Source organism: Oncorhynchus clarkii, chromosome 7 (genome assembly GCF_045791955.1).
Source record: "Oncorhynchus clarkii lewisi isolate Uvic-CL-2024 chromosome 7, UVic_Ocla_1.0, whole genome shotgun sequence".
NCBI classification, from domain to species: domain Eukaryota; kingdom Metazoa; phylum Chordata; class Actinopteri; order Salmoniformes; family Salmonidae; genus Oncorhynchus; species Oncorhynchus clarkii.
The window spans coordinates 67,170,061-67,189,167 of NC_092153.1; the positions used below are offsets into that span (position 1 = coordinate 67,170,061).

Genomic DNA, 19,107 nt, shown 5'->3' on the forward strand with positions numbered 1-19,107 from the left:
AACCTGGAGAAGAGTCCCCTAAGCAAGCTGGTCCAGAGCCCAAGGACAGCAACACAATTAGACCCAAAACAAAAAGATAATTACTTGACACATTAGAAAGAATTCACAAAAAAACGGAGCAAACTAGAATGCTATTTGGCCCTAAACAGAGAACACCTGACCACTGTGACTGACCCAAAATGAAGGAAAGCTTTTACTATGTACAGACTCAGTGAGCATAGCCTTGCTATTGAGAAAGGTCGCCGTAGGAAGACCTAGCTCTCAAGAGAAGACAGGCTATGTGCACACTGCCCACAAAATGAGGTGAAAACCCATATTTATTTATTTTCCCTTTCTTGCTTTAACTATTTTCACAATGTTACAAGTACTCTTCTGGTTAACAACTAACTGAATGAATGAACGTATGAATGATTGAATGAGCATATGAATGGTGAACGAACGTATGAATGAATGAACGAACATATGAATGGTGAATGAACGTATGAAGGAATGAATGAACGTATGCATGAACGTATGAATGAATGAATGAACGTATGAATGGTGAATGAACGTATGAATGAACGTATGAACATATGAATGAATATATGAATGGTGAATGAACGTATGAAGGAATGAATGAACGAATGAACTGGTGAATGAACATATAAATGATGAATGAACGTATGAATGAATGAACGTATGAATGAATGAACATATGAATGGTGCATGATTGAATGAATGACTGATTGAACATATGAATGAATGAACATATAAATGATGAATGAACGTATGAATGAATGAACATATGAATGGTGCATGATTGAATGAATGAATGATTGAACATATGAATGAATGAACATGTGAATGGTGCATGATTGAATGAATGACTGATTGAACATATGAATGAATGAACATATGAATGGTGCATGATTGAATGAATGACTGATTGGACATATGAATGAATGAACATGAATATGCTGTGGCATCGTTATTTGATGAGTGTCCGTCATTGTCAGCGACTCCTGTGAATAGCTCGTGCAAAATGACAGGCCCATTACTTACTCACATTTTCTTACAATAATCATAACTCAATTTTGAAAACTAGGTTAATATTCACACACACACTCTCAACTGGGTTATGGGATCTCCAAAAATACAATAAAAAACATAAATTGTAACTTTGAGCCTACATCTAAACTGTATTAATAATGACAGTGACATCAACTAAGTTTGAGAGGTGGTTGAGCACAAAACCAGCTTGCGAACAAACACACCCGAATAGATGTAGAAACAGAACAGCTAGTACACACACACAAACACACACACACGTCTCCGGAGATGCTGAGTGACAGACAATTGTTTAGTCTACTTTGGCTACATGACTTGATAAACATCTCCCCTCTCTGAAAAATGAAACACCCCCTTACCACGACACCTCTCACCTTTAGCAATAAGCTAATGTGTATTATGAAGCAATTTGTCTGCATACAGTACATAACACACACACAAACGCGCACACACACATAGGTGCGCGCACACACACACACACACAAAACAAGACAGAGAGAGAGAGAGCAACAAAGGACAAAGACAAAGTCATGCAAGAACATACACACTGGATAGGACAACCCTACATGCAAATAATGACAGCCACTCAGGACCTATCATCCAAGACACAGACTGGTTTAGTCAACTCAACAACAGAAGAGGTCTACAACTATACACTGACCAAGACACAGACTGGTTTAGTCAACTCTACAACAGAAGAGGTCTACAACTATACATGGAACAAGACACAGACTGGTTTAGTCAGCTCTACAACAGAAGAGGTCTACAACTATACACTGACCAAGACACAGACTGGTTTAGTCAGCTCTACAACAGAAGAGGTCTACAACTATACACTGACCAAGACACAGACTGGTTTAGTCAACTCTACAACAGAAGAGGTCTACAACTATACATGGAACAAGACACAGACTGGTTTAGTCAACTACAACAGAAGAGGCCTACAACTATCTCTGTCTCGGTCTCGGTCTCTCTCTGTCTCTCTCTGTCTCGGTCTCTCTCTGTCTCGGTCTCTCTCTGTCTCGGTCTCTCACTGTCTCGGTCTCTCTCTGTCTCAGTCTCTCTCTCTTTCTCAGTCTCTCTCTCTTTCTCAGTCTCTCTCTCTTTCTCAGTCTCTCTCTTTCTCAGACTCTCTCTCTTTCTCTCGGTCTCTCTCTCTCTGTCTCTCCCTCGGTCTCTCTCTTTCTCTCGGTCTCGGTCTCTGTCTTTCTCTCTGTCTCGGTCTCTCTTTCTCTCGGTCTCTGTCTCTCTCTTTCTCTCGGTCTCTGTCTCTCTCTTTCTCTCGGTCTCTGTCTCAGTCTTTCTCTGTCTCTGTCTCAGTCTTTCTCTGTCTCTGTCTCTGTCTCAGTCTTTCTCGGTCTCTGTCTCTCTCTCGGTCTCTGTCTCTGTCTCTCTCTCGTCTCTGTCTGTCTCGGTCTCGGCCTCTGTCTCGGTCTCGGCCTCTGTCTCGCTCTCGGCCTCTGTCTCGCTCTCGGCCTCTGTCTCGCTCTCGGCCTCTGTCTCGCTCTCGGCCTCTGTCTCGCTCTCGGCCTCTGTCTCGCTCTAGGCCTCTGTCTCGGTCTCTGACTCTCTCTCGGTCTCTGACTCTCTCTCGGTCTCTGACTCTCTCTCGGTTGCTGACTCTCTCTCGGTCTCTGACTCTCTCTCCGTTGCTGACTCTCTCTCGGTCTCTGACTCTCTCTCGGTCTCTGACTCTCTCTCGGTCTCTGACTCTCTCTCGGTCTCTCCCTGTCTGAAATATAAAAACAGAAAACCAGCTCATTATCACATCTAGGTCTCACTTCCCCCTCACCTTCTCCTCCAATCTTCCCCTCTCTTCCTCCCCTCAATCCCACCTCACCCAACAGAAAGAGCCCTGGTCAACAAGGTTCCTAAGCAACAGCCCCACCAGGGGGAGGCTAACCCCAGCAGAGTGAGGATGGCGATGTGTTTCCCAAAATCAAGCCCCTGCATCCCGTGCACCCCCATAAGAGAGGGAAAGAGAAAGATTCAGTGTGTGTGTGTGTGTGTGTGTGTGTGTGTGTGTGTGTGTGTGTCCCCTCCCGTGTATACACTACTGTTCAAAAGTTTGGGTCACTTAAAAATGTTTTTGAAAGAAAAGTTTGCATTGTTCTGTGCAAAACTGTATTTATGATCAATTGGGTAAACCTGAGAGGTATGTGTGTGTGTGTGCGTACATTAGTGTGTGTGTGTGTGTGTGTGTGTGTGTGCTTGCTTGGTGCTGAGAAAACATCACCTGCTCCTGACAGTAAGAAGTTACACTAAACAAAGATGGCCTCCAGTCATGTTTGGTTGCCAGGGTTATGACTGAGGAAATATCCAACAAGTAGCAAATCCTTTCCTTTGTTTCCCAGACAGACTAAATGCACTGCCTGAAACATTAAATATCTTGTACTGTTGCTAAACAGACTAAAAACCAGGCAGAGATAACATTGATGATTGTGTTCATTAGCAAAAAAGAAGACCGTGATATACAGTAGAGATCTACAGTAGTGCTCCCTAGTGTGTTGATTCATTATATTGAATGAATGAATGCACACAGACGCATGTCATCCAAAGTGCAGTTTTCCTTTGTTGATTAATACAATTATAATTTAGTTGAATATCCAGCACCTGCTCAAAGCCAACTGAATGTGTATGTTATAGATCCTTAACTAACAGTGATTATTAAGGAGGATAATGATCATTTAGGCTATGACCACACAGTGTCTATGTGAGTGTTCTCTGTGAGGAATGATGAGGTCAAGAATAGGCCAGTCATGAATATGTAACAAACCCTCTGATGCTGCTGCTCCATTTGGAGGGACCATACAGTACGTAACACACATACTTGGAGGGACCATACAGTACGTAACACAGACACTTGGAGGGACCATAGAGCACGTAACACACACACTTGGAGGGACCATACAGTATGTAACACAGACACTTGCAGGGACCATACAGTACGTAACACACACACTTGGAGGGACCATAAAGTACGTAACACAGACACTTGGAGGGACCATACAGTATGTAACACACACACTTGGAGGGACCATACAGTATGTAACACACACACTTGGAGGGACCATAGAGTATGTAACACACACACTTGGAGGGACCATAGAGCACGTAACACACACACTTGCAGGGACCATACAGTATGTAACACACACACTTGGAGGGACCATACAGTATGTAACACACACACTTGGAGGGACCATACAGTATGTAACATACACACTTGGAGGGACCATACAGTACGTAACACACACACTTGGAGGGACCATACAGTATGTAACACACACACTTGGAGGGACCATACAGTATGTAACACACACACTTGGAGGGACCATACAGTATGTAACACACACACTTGCAGGGACCATACAGTACGTAACACACACACTTGGAGGGACCATACAGTACGTAACACAGACACTTGGAGGGACCATAAAGTATGTAACACACACACTTGGAGGGACCATACAGTACGTAACACAGACACTTGGAGGGACCATACAGTACGTAACACAGACACTTGGAGGGACCATACAGTATGTAACACAGACACTTGGAGGGACCATACAGTATGTAACACACACACTTGGAGGGACCATAAAGTATGTAACACACACACTTGGAGGGACCATACAGTACGTAACACAGACACTTGGAGGGACCATACAGTATGTAACACACACACTTGGAGGGACCATACAGTACGTAACACAGACACTTGGAGGGACCATACAGTACGTAACACAGACACTTGGAGGGACCATACAGTACGTAACACAGACACTTGGAGGGACCATAAAGTATGTAACACACACACTTGGAGGGACCATACAGTACGTAACACAGACACTTGGAGGGACCATACAGTATGTAACACACACACTTGGAGGGACCATACAGTACGTAACACACACACTTGGAGGGACCATACAGTACGTAACACAGACACTTGGAGGGACCATACAGTACGTAACACGGACACTTGGAGGGACCATACAGTACGTAACACAGACACTTGGAGGGACCATAAAGTATGTAACACACACACTTGGAGGGACCATACAGTACGTAACACAGACACTTGGAGGGACCATACAGTATGTAACACAGACACTTGGAGGGACCATACAGTATGTAACACAGACACTTGGAGGGACCATACAGTATGTAACACAGACACTTGGAGGGACCATACAGTACGTAACACAGACACTTGGAGGGACCATACAGTATGTAACACAGACACTTGGAGGGACCATACAGTATGTAACACAGACACTTGGAGGGACCATACAGTATGTAACACAGACACTTGGAGGGACCATACAGTATGTAACACACACACTTGGAGGGACCATACAGTATGTAACACACACACTTGGAGGGACCATACAGTATGTAACACAGACACTTGGAGGGACCATACAGTATGTAACACAGACACTTGGAGGGACCATACAGTACGTAACACAGACACTTGGAGGGACCATACAGTACGTAACACAGACACTTGGAGGGACCATACAGTACGTAACACAGACACTTGGAGGGACCATACAGTACGTAACACAGACACTTGGAGGGACCATACAGTATGTAACACACACACTTGGAGGGACCATACAGTATGTAACACAGACACTTGGAGGGACCATACAGTATGTAACACACACACTTGGAGGGACCATACAGTATGTAACACAGACACTTGGAGGGACCATACAGTACGTAACACAGACACTTGGAGGGACCATACAGTACGTAACACAGACACTTGGAGGGACCATACAGTACGTAACACAGACACTTGGAGGGACCATACAGTATGTAACACAGACACTTGGAGGGACCATACAGTATGTAACACAGACACTTGGAGGGACCATACAGTATGTAACACAGACACTTGGAGGGACCATACAGTACGTAACACAGACACTTGGAGGGACCATACAGTACGTAACACAGACACTTGGAGGGACCATACAGTATGTAACACACACACTTGGAGGGACCATACAGTATGTAACACACACACTTGGAGGGACCATACAGTATGTAACACACACACTTGGAGGGACCATACAGTACGTAACACACACACTTGGAGGGACCATACAGTACGTAACACACACACTTGGAGGGACCATACAGTACGTAACACACACACTTGGAGGGACCATACAGTACGTAACACAGACACTTGGAGGGACCATACAGTATGTAACACAGACACTTGGAGGGACCATACAGTATGTAACACAGACACTTGGAGGGACCATACAGTATGTAACACACACACTTGCAGGGACCATACAGTACGTAACACACACACTTGGAGGGACCATACAGTATGTAACACACACACTTGGAGGGACCATACAGTATGTAACACACACACTTGGAGGGACCATACAGTACGTAACACAGACACTTGGAGGGACCATACAGTACGTAACACAGACACTTGGAGGGACCATACAGTACGTAACACAGACACTTGGAGGGACCATACAGTATGTAACACACACACTTGGAGGGACCATACAGTACGTAACACAGACACTTGGAGGGACCATACAGTATGTAACACACACACTTGGAGGGACCATACAGTACGTAACACACACACTTGGAGGGACCATACAGTATGTAACACAGACACTTGGAGGGACCATACAGTACGTAACACACACACTTGGAGGGACCATACAGTATGTATCACACACACTTGGAGGGACCATACAGTACGTAACACAGACACTTGGAGGGACCATACAGTACGTAACACACACACTTGGAGGGACCATACAGTATGTAACACACACACTTGGAGGGACCATACAGTACGTAACACAGACACTTGGAGGGACCATACAGTATGTAACACAGACACTTGGAGGGACCATACAGTATGTAACACAGACACTTGGAGGGACCATACAGTACGTAACACAGACACTTGGAGGGACCATACAGTACGTAACACAGACACTTGGAGGGACCATACAGTACGTAACACACACACTTGGAGGGACCATACAGTACGTAACACAGACACTTGGAGGGACCATACAGTACGTAACACAGACACTTGGAGGGACCATACAGTACGTAACACAGACACTTGGAGGGACCATACAGTATGTAACACAGACACTTGGAGGGACCATACAGTACGTAACACAGACACTTGGAGGGACCATACAGTACGTAACACAGACACTTGGAGGGACCATACAGTACGTAACACAGACACTTGGAGGGACCATACAGTACGTAACACAGACACTTGGAGGGACCATACAGTACGTAACACAGACACTTGGAGGGACCATACAGTACGTAACACAGACACTTGGAGGGACCATACAGTACGTAACACAGACACTTGGAGGGACCATACAGTACGTAACACAGACACTTGGAGGGACCATACAGTACGTAACACACACACTTGGAGGGACCATACAGTACGTAACACAGACACTTGGAGGGACCATACAGTATGTAACACACACACTTGGAGGGACCATACAGTATGTAACACAGACACTTGGAGGGACCATACAGTATGTAACACAGACACTTGGAGGGACCATACAGTATGTAACACACACACTTGGAGGGACCATACAGTATGTAACACAGACACTTGGAGGGACCATACAGTATGTAACACAGACACTTGGAGGGACCATACAGTATGTAACATACACACTTGGAGGGACCATACAGTATGTAACACACACACTTGGAGGGACCATACAGTATGTAACATACACACTTGGAGGGACCATACAGTATGTAACACACACACTTGGAGGGACCATACAGTATGTAACACAGACACTTGGAGGGACCATACAGTATGTAACATACACACTTGGAGGGACCATACAGTATGTAACACACACACTTGGAGGGACCATACAGTATGTAATCAAAAAAAAGCTCACACAAAAGGACATGGATAAAGTGCATGGATGGCAAATAGTGTTTGGTAGTAAAAATGTGTAATATAAAATGTGTAATATGCATGTGTGTGTAGTCTCCTACCACAACCGATGTGTGTTTGCCAAAGCAAGACCAGTGTCTGTGTGAGTGTGTGCTTCCATTTGTGCATTCATGTGTTTATGTGAGTGGCACATGGCTGCGAGGCCTAATTTACCAGGGTGGGCCCATCTGCCTGGGGTTACCGTGGTGATTAAAGCCATTCTGGAGTGGCTGGTGAGTCCTGCATTTTCACCTCCTGGGCCATCATCATCCCATCTCTCTTCTCATTTCTCCCACTCTCTCTCTATCCAATATTCTGTTTTTCAGATGTAATTTGGTTAATTCTGGTGAGAGCGTGGTGGCTGTTGAGGCCTCCTATGTTACATCCTCTTGGTTCTGTTGAGGCCTCCTATGTTACATCCTCTTGGTTCTGTTGAGGCATCCTATGTTACATCCTCTTGGTTCTGTTGAGGCCTATGTTACATCCTCTTGGTTCTGTTGAGGCATCCTATGTTACATCCTCTTGGTTCTGTTGAGGCATCCTATGTTACATCCTCTTGGTTCTGTTGAGGTCTCCTATGTTACATCCTCTTGGTTCTGTTGAGGCCTCCTATGTTGCATCCTCTTGGTTCTGTTGAGGCCTCCTATGTTACATCCTCTTGGTTCTGTTGAGGCCTCCTATGTTACATCCTCTTGGTTCTGTTGATGCCTATGTTACATCCTCTTGGTTCTGTTGAGTCATCCTATGTTACATCCTCTTGATTCTGTTGGTCTCCCTAGGATCCAAATAAATTAGAGGGTTTGTCTGGCCCCTGTCTGACTCTGTCTACCTCGTCCCTCCCTCGGCCTCTCTCTCTCTCTCCACTTCCTTTCTCTGTGATAACGGATAAGGATTAGAGAAAAAAGAGTGAGGTGAGAGAGAGTGAGGTGTGATTAGAACCCCCAGGGACTCTGACGCTAAAATGACTGACTTGAGATTGTGTGTGTGCATGTGATTATGTCCATCTGTGGTGGTCGTGAAGTAGTTAAAAGGTGTGATAGAGAGTGTGTGTGTGGACATAAGTGAGCATGCTGTTTGCATGTGTTAGAAGGTGTGATTAAGAGTGTGTATGTGGGCATGTGTGTGTACATGTGCTTATGGTCTGTTAGAAGAAAAAGAGTGAGTGAGTGTATGTGTCCATGCCTGTATGTGTGTGATTAAAAATAGGGTAAGGAGTTGTGGAGATGCTGACAAATCCATTAATTCAAGTCTAAGAAATATATCAGGGGCATAATAACAAGCACCAGAACCTCCTGCTATCCCCTAACCCCCCCATCAAACCTCCCCTATCCCCTAACCCCCCTCATCAAACCTCCCCTATCCCCTAACCCCCCTCATCAAACCTCCCCTATCCCCTAACCCCCCTCATCAAACCTCCCAGTATCCCCTAACCCTCCTCATCAAACCTCCCAGTATCCCCTAACACTCCTCATCAAACCTCCCAGTATCCCCTAAACCCCTCATCAAACCTCCCCTATCCCCTAACCCCCCTCATCAAACCTCCCCTATCCCCTAACCCCCCTCATCAAACCTCCCGTATCCCCTAACCCCCCTCATCAAACCTCCCAGTATCCCCTAACCCCCTCATCAAACCTCCCAGTATCCCCTAACCCCCCTCATCAAACCTCCCCTATCCCCTAACCCCCCTCATCAAACCTCCCCTATTCCCTAACCCCCCTCATCAAACCTCCCCTATCCCCTAACCCCCCTCATCAATCCTCCCCTATCCCCTAACCCCCCTCATCAAACCTCCCCTATCCCCTAACCCCCCTCATCAAACCTCCCAGTATCCCCTAAACCCCCTCATCAAACCTCCCAGTATCCCCTAAACCCCCTCATCAAAGCTCCCAGTATCCCCTAACCCTCCTCATCAAACCTCCCCTATCCCCTAACCCCCCTCATCAAACCTCCCCTATCCCCTAACCCCCCTCATCAAACCTCCCGTATCCCCTAACCCCCCTCATCAAACCTCCCAGTATCCCCTAACCCCCTCATCAAACCTCCCAGTATCCCCTAACCCCCCTCATAAAACCTCCCCTATCCCCTAACCCCCCTCATCAAACCTCCCCTATTCCCTAACCCCCCTCATCAAACCTCCCCTATCCCCTAACCCCCCTCATCAATCCTCCCCTATCCAAACCTCCCAACCCCCCTCATCAATCCTCCCCTATCCCCTAACCCCCCTCATCAAACCTCCTCTATCCCCTAACCCCCCTCATCAAACCTCCCAGTATCCCCTAACCCCCCTCATCAAACATCCTCCTATCCCCCTCATCAAATCTCCCACTATCCCCTAACCCCCCTCATCAAACTTCCCCCTATCCCCCATCATCAAATTCTCCCTTATCCTCTAACCCCCCTCATCAAACCTCCTCATATCCCCCCTCTTAATACCTCATAAGTCTTCTGCTGCCTTCCAATACATCACTGTGTCTTCTGCTGCCTTACAATACATCATAACAATGTGTCTTCTGCTGCCTTCCAATACATCAATACATCATAACAATGTGTCTTCTGCTGCCTTCCAATACATCCTATCAATGTGTCTTCTGCTGCCTTACAATACATGACATCACTGTGTCTTCTGCTGCCTTACAATACATCACATCACTGTGTCTTCTGCTGCCTTCCAATACATCCTATCAATGTGTCTTCTGCTGCCTTACAATACATGACATCACTGTGTCTTCTGCTGCCTTACATTACATCACATCACTGTGTCTTCTGCTGCCTTACAATACATCAATACATCACATCACTGTGTCTTCTGCTGCCTTCCAATACATCACTGTGTCTTCTGCTGCCTTACAATACATCAATACATCACATCACTGTGTCTTCTGCTGCCTTACAATACATCACTGTGTCTTCTGCTGCCTTACAATACACCAATACATCATAACAATGTGTCTTCTGCTGCCTTACAATACATCAATACATCCTATCAATGTGTCTTCTGCTGCCTTACAATACATGACATCACTGTGTCTTCTGCTGCCTTACAATACATCACTGTGTCTTCTGCTGCCTTACAATACAACACTGTGTCGTCTGCTGCCTTCCAATACATCCTATCAATGTGTCTTCTGCTGCCTTACAATACATGACATCACTGTGTCTTCTGCTGCCTTACAATACATCACTGTGTCTTCTGCTGCCTTACAATACATCACTGTCTTCTGCTGCCTTACAATACATCCTATCACTGTGTCTTTTGCTGCCTTACAATACATGACATCACTGTGTCTTCTGCTGCCTTACAATACATCGCATCACTGTGTCTTCTGCTGCCTTTCAATACATCACTGTGTCTTCTGCTGCCTTACAATACAATACATCACTGTGTCTTCTGCTGCCTTACAATACATCACATCACTGTGTCTTCTGCTGCCTTACAATACATCACATCACTGTGTCTTCTGCTGCCTTACAATACATGACATCACTGTGTCTTCTGCTGCCTTACAATACATGACATCACTGTGTCTTCTGCTGCCTTACAATACATGACATCACTGTGTCTTCTGCTGCCTTACAATACATGACATCACTGTGTCTTCTGCTGCCTTACAATACATGACATCACTGTGTCTTCTGCTGCCTTACAATACATGACATCACTGTGTCTTCTGCTGCCTTACAATACATGACATCACTGTGTCTTCTGCTTCCTTACAATCCATGACATCACTGTGTTTTCTGCTGCCTTACAATACATGACATCACTGTGTCTTCTGCTGCCTTACAATACATCACTGTGTCTTCTGCTGCCTTACAATACATCACATCACTGTGTCTTCTGCTGCCTTACAATACATGACATCACTGTGTCTTCTGCTGCCTTACAATACATCACTGTGTCTTCTGCTGCCTTACAATACATCGCATCACTGTGTCTTCTGCTGCCTTACAATACATCACTGTGTCTTCTGCTGCCTTACAATACATCACTGTGTCTTCTGCTGCCTTACAATACATAACATCACTGTGTCTTCTGCTGCCTTACAATACATAACATCACTGTGTCTTCTGCTGCCTTACAATACATCACATCACTGTGTCTTCTGCTGCCTTACAATACATCGCATCACTGTGTCTTCTGCTGCCTTTCAATACATCACTGTGTCTTCTGCTGCCTTACAATACAACACTGTGTCTTCTGCTGCCTTACAATACATCACATCACTGTGTCTTCTGCTGCCTTACAATACATCACATCACTGTGTCTTCTGCTGCCTTACAATACAATACATCACTGTGTCTTCTGCTGCCTTACATTACATCACATCACTGTGTCTTCTGCTGCCTTACAATACATCACATCACTGTGTCTTCTGCTGCCTTACAATACATCACATCACTGTGTCTTATGCTGCCTTACAATACATCACATCACTGTGTCTTCTGCTGCCTTACAATACATCACATCACTGTGTCTTCTGCTGCCTTACAATACATCACTGTGTCTTCTGCTGCCTTACAATACATCACATCACTGTGTCTTCTGCTGCCTTACAATACATCACATCACTGTGTCTTCTGCTGCCTTACAATACATCACATCACTGTGTCTTCTGCTGCCTTACAATACATCACATCACTGTGTCTTCTGCTGCCTTACAATACAATACATCACTGTGTCTTCTGCTGCCTTACAATACAATACATCACTGTGTCTTCTGCTGCCTTACAATACATCACATCACTGTGTCTTCTGCTGCCTTACAATACATCACATCACTGTGTCTTCTGCTGCCTTACAATACATCAATACATCACATCACTGTGTCTTCTGCTGCCTTACAATACATCAATACATCATATCACTGTGACAGATTGACTATGAGTCCCAATCTACTACCTCAGTACTCACTATGCATCCTGGACTGACATATACAGTCTCTTTCCCCTGTCTATCTGAGAGAATATTTCCAGTCCTATAGTGAGAATATTTTCTGATCTGCCGACAAGGGTAGTCGAGATGGGGGATGGAGAGGGAGGTGAGGAGATGAGAAGAACGGGGGATGGTGAGGTTGATTTGAAGGCTCCAATATTAACAGTGAAAGGCCATCTGTATGCATTTGGCCTCTCCTCCTTCCACTCCTCTGTCATATCACACACACTTTCTAAGAAGCCCTGTGTAACAGTCCTTTGTTGTTGTAATGAATTTTTACATTTTTTTTTAAAAATCATATTTTAAATAACTTGCATAAAATACACTTTATGATACTGTCATGAAGCATTATGACCATCCTGTGTCACTTTACTTGGACTAAGAAAATACACTTTATGATACTGTCATGAAGCATTATGACCTTCCTGTGTCACTTTACTTGGACTAAGAAAATACACTTTATGATACTGTCATGAAGCATTATGACCATCCTGTGTCACTTTACTTGGACTAAGAAAATACACTTTATGATACTGTCATGAAGCATTATGACCTTCCTGTGTCACTTTACTTGGACTAAGAAAATACACTTTATGATACTGTCATGAAGCATTATGACCTTCCTGTGTCACTTTACTTGGACTAAGAAAATACACTTTATGATACTGTCATGAAGCATTATGACCTTCCTGTGTCACTTTACTTGGACTAAGAAAATACACTTGATGACCGTGTCAAAAAGCATTATGACCATCATAATCATATAACGGTGACTAACCCCATTCCGTACAAATTTGCGCAATTGCAACATTCAAACGAGGCTGCAATGAAAACTAATGGGACTGAAGCGACTGTGTTGACATCAACATCTGGGGTGTGAATTACATTTCTATTCAAGCATTGATTGACATGGTAATGGTCCAATAGTATTGGAGAAAAGTTGAAAAAACGGACCCCTCTGACGCTGTATGTTAAATTGTGACGTGTCATGACGTAATGAACAGCACGCATAAAGCAACTCATTCTGTGTCTTACAGCCTCTCTCCACCAGGTGTAGAGCTTCTGTCGCTGTTTAAAAACAAGACAGGGACAGGGACGGGGGCGGGGACAGGGGCGGGGACAGGGGCAGGGACAGGGACGGGACGGGGGCAGGGACAGAGATGGGGACGGGGGCGGGGACAGGGGCAGCGGCGGGGGCGGGGGCGGGGACAGGGACGGGGGCGGGGACAGGGACAGGGGCGGGGGCTGGGACGGGGACAGGGGCGGGGACGGGGACAGGGACAGGGACAGAGACAGAGACAGGGACAGAGACAGGGACAGGGGGGATACCTAGTCATTTTTTGCATCATCAGTGCAAGCCATCATGACTCTCAAAAGCCACGACAGCCACTGTTAACTTCAGCGTCGCCCTAAAAACGCGATTTAAATTCAACACAGACCTTCAAATAGGTATGTAATGACACCTTATATAAACTCTTTATAGTGTTTTATTTACATTTCAGAGGTGATAAGGTGATAAGTTGGACAGATCGGGTGAAAAATGCTGTTTGGACCTCTGTACGCCTATGAAGATATTCCATAAAAAAAATATACTGTTTCCAGCTACAATTTACAACATTAACAATGTCTACACTGTATTTTTGATCAATTTGATGTTATTTTAATGAACAAAAAATTTGCTTTTCTTTCAAAAACAAGAACATTTCTAAGTGACCCAAAACTTTTGAACGGTAGAGTCTCTCTGCCTTTCACTATGACGCAATAGATGTTGCTTCCGCACCCGCCATTTTTAAAAAGACCGGCGGAGCTCATTGCCTTCTTGAATCATGCAGAGATGGGCTCGTTGAATCATGAAGGGCTCGTCATTGGTTTTGTTGGAAAGGGGAGAAATTGTCCTTTACAATGGTATTGATATTAGAGTTGATCTGGAAGTATTATGTTTTTTGAAATCTAAAAAAAAGTCAATTGTACAGAATTGTATGGTAGATGTACATTTTTCGTGAACCAATTCTTTGTGGCTTGCTAGCTAGCTAGTTAGCCTTATTGACTTACTATGGACTTGCGGTACCCATTCACTGAACTGTCTCCAGCCAGGACAATAATGGCAATAGAGACGAAACAAGATATACGTACACAAAGCAACCGTTTTACTTCATAGCTATCAGCTAGCTATATGTGAATCATAATAATGGAGCTAGCCAAATAGTATAGAAGGAAAAAATGACCTAATATTAACTAACATTATGCAAGATAGAAGGCAATTCATTATGGCTAGCTAGCTAAGAATTATTCATGGATATCTGGGCTAGCTAACAGTACTAGTAGCTAGCCAGTTACCCCTATTGACATATTATGGGTAAACATGCCAAAATTAACACAATGCATTTATTAACATATCAAGATAAAATGTTGTAGTCAGGCAACATATAGGAAGTGAATAGGCAACATTCCATTCCGAAGTCAGAGTGTATTTTCTCTCGCTTCAGCTCATGTGTAATTTTGTACATAATTGCTCCATATTTCGTGGCATACTTTCCATTGAAGCTTGCATCGATGCATGCTTCAAAATATGTACAAACGGAGTAGGCATTCAAAAAGTGCCCTCCATGTTCCGTTTCGCATACTTTTATTTGGACTCATATTCCGACCCTGCATTTTGAGAAACACCCTAGGATTTTAAATGGGAATCAATTGATTGGTCTCCACAAAGAGAGTAAAACAAACGTGTGTGTGTGTGTCCGACTGACTAATGGTCAGATAAGGTGTTCTAACACCCCTCCCATTTTTCTGACAGCATTTTAAAGTTGGAACACCGCTGACAACACAGAACACACACACACACACACACACACACACACACACACACACACACACACACTTGCATCAATACTGACAGTAGACAGCAGCATGAACAGGTTACCAAACACACTGGGAGAGACAAGAATCCAGCAGCAGGTAAATGCACTTACACGCACATGCGCACACACACACTCAGATTCCCACGCACACACTCACACACTTGCATCAATACTGACAGCAGACAGCAGCATGAACAGGTTACCAAACACACTGGGAGAGACAAGAATCCAGCAGCAGGTAAATGCACTTACACGCACGCGCACACACACACACACACTCACATTCACACACTCAGATTCCAATCTGCAGCTGCTACATCCATTTTTTTACTTTTGTAAATTAATGATATATACCAATTGATTATTAAAGTATATAACTTATAAATGAATGATATATACCAATTGATTATTAAAGTATATAACTTATAAATGAATGATATATACAAATTGATTATTAAAGTATATAACTTATAAATTAATGATATATACCAATTGATTATTAAAGTATATAACTTATAAATGAATGATATATACCAATTGATTATTAAAGTATATAACTTATAAATTAATGATATATACCAATTTATTATTAAAGTATATAACTTATAAATGAATGATATATACCAATTGATTATTAAAGTATATAACTTATAAATGAATGATATATACCAATTGATTATTAAAGTATATAACTTATAAATGAATTATATATACCAATTGATTATTAAAGTATATAACTTATAAATGAATGATATATACCAATTGATTATTAAAGTATATAACTTATAAATGAATGATATATACCAATTGATTATTAAAGTATATAACCTATAAATTAATTATATATACCAATTGAATATTAAAGTATATAACTTATAAATGAATGATATATACCAATTGATTATTAAAGTATATAACTTATAAATTAATTATATATACAAATTGATTATTAAAGTATATAACTTATAAATGAATGATATATACCAATTGATTATTAAAGTATATAACTTATTAATTAATTATATATACCAATTGATTATTGAAGTATATAACTTATAAATTAATTATATATACCAATTGATTATTAAAGTATATAACTTATTAATTAATTATATATACCAATTTGATTATTGAAGAATATAACTTAGAAATGAATGATATATATCAATTGATTATTAAAGTATATAACTTATAAATGCCTATTGAGCTTAGTTCAACAGTCAAACCGCATCAGAACCAAAATATATAAGCTTGTTCTATTCTAATATTTGTAAACATTGTAAATTTAAACAAACACTGTATAGCTTCAAAACGCTTAAAACTATCATTTTGATATCTTGGATGGTTAGTCCTTGCATCCATAGCTCTGTCTATCAATTTGAGAGTGGTTACATTTCACTAGGCCCATCCCTCAGCTTTTTAACAAAACAAAAGCAGGGAAATGTATTTATTATGGTTTCAACTGCGGATGGCCCCTTTAAAGAGACAGACTATGATGGGCAAAGGACAGCAGTGACATGTACACTTGACTACACTGGTTTGTCAATACCAGCAATCAACTGTGTCAGACACATTAAGAGTGTGTGTGTGTATCTGGTAGTATTGACACTGCTACACACACTGTTAATAAATGATAGAAATTTCATTTTTGTCTTACAAAACTTACAATATAGCAAACCACCATACAATTATGTGACGGACAAATTACAGAATACACAAGATAGACAAACTAACCACCTCATTGCTCAGATGATTGATTACAAGCTGATTGAAAAGAAGAAATAAAACAGCTTTTGTGTTGGACAATGACAAATGGACCAGTTTGATGAAAACCATTTCAATATTCCACAAAAGACGATTGGAAGGATTTTTCATGTTCATGAATGACAACATTATTGTATGAAAAAATCAACAAGAGGACAATCAGAAACAGTTTTTACAACTAAAAATCATATTTTAAAATCTTACAAAGCACGGTAGAGTGAACATGTGTAGCCATGAGAAAAATATGAGCAGAGCTCTCTAACAAAAGCCTCTGCACAGACAGCTCAACACACACACACACACACCTCTAAAGAGAGACAAGTTACCTCTTTTGGAAACGGTTTCCTGACCAGGTGAAATACTGCTTCACTCTCTCTCTGTCCTCCTAGCTCTGACTCGTTCCACACACACACACACACACACCACACACACACACACACACACACACACACACACACAGCTCCTCCATCTGCCACCGCCCCCTTGCCTTCTCCATGCCCACCTCATGAATTATTAATTAGCCCCAGGGCAAACACGCTCCACTGCTTGAACGGACACACACAGGCACCCACGCAGGCTCGCTCACAGACAAATACACACCTACAGCTTACAAACACACACACACACACACACACAGCCAAACCCAGCCAAAGACACACAAATGCATCTACACACAAGCACGCTCAACCACACACACATACATGCATACATACATACATGACCACATAAAAGCCTAAACACACGTCATCGTGAAAACACATGCAGAGCATACTCATACTCCTATATAAAGACAGAGTCAATCATGCGTGAACACAGACCACGAACAAACACACACATTAATACACACAGTCACACACACAGTTCCATCCTCCCAGGCGTAGCTGGAGATGTAGCCCATCGAGGATGAACCTCAGCTGGGAGGGATTACAGCACTGTCATGGCCAACCCTTCCACGACTGGAGGGGTCAGAAGCAGGCCAGAGAGATCGTGTGGGTGGGTGTATGTTTATCAGACCATGCCTCCATGCTGCTCCTCCCTTCCCATAGGCTGAAACTCAAACGGAAAGTACCCGCGGTAAGGACTGTTAAACGCTGGTCTGACCAATAGGAATCCATGCTTGAATATTGTTTTGATCACGGGGACTGTGATATGTCCCGGGTTGCCTCTGAGAATAACATTAACGTATACACAGACATGGTGACAGAGTTCATCACTGTGACTATTAAAACCTACCCAAACCAAAAACTGTGGCTAGATAGCATCACTTGAGCAAAACTGAAAGTGCAAACCACCGCATTTAACAACAGCAAGGTGGCTGGGAATATGGTTGAGTACAAACAGTCCAGATATGCCCTTCATAAGGCAATCAAAATGTCAGTACAGAGACAAAGTGGAGTCGCAATTCAATGGCTCAGGCACAAGACGTATATGGCAGGGACTCCGGACAATAAAGGGAAAACACAGAAGTCTTGCTCCCGGACAAGCTAAACACCTTCTTTGCCCAC

General features: G+C 43.0%; 1 protein-coding gene across 3 annotated transcripts in view; it reads right to left on the reverse strand.

Annotated features, from left to right (window-relative positions):
- LOC139413710 (neurofascin-like) overlaps positions 1 to 18,015 on the reverse strand; it is a 93,852-nt gene extending 75,837 nt beyond the window's left edge. The window contains exon 1 of one of the 3 annotated variants that reach the window (XM_071161398.1): positions 17,929 to 18,015. The gene's annotated coding sequence lies outside the window, so the exon portion shown is untranslated. The remainder of the gene's footprint in view (positions 1 to 17,928) is intronic. The other 2 variants (XM_071161394.1, XM_071161399.1) reach the window with 2 other exon arrangements.
- Between the last annotated feature and the right edge of the window lie 1,092 nt (positions 18,016 to 19,107).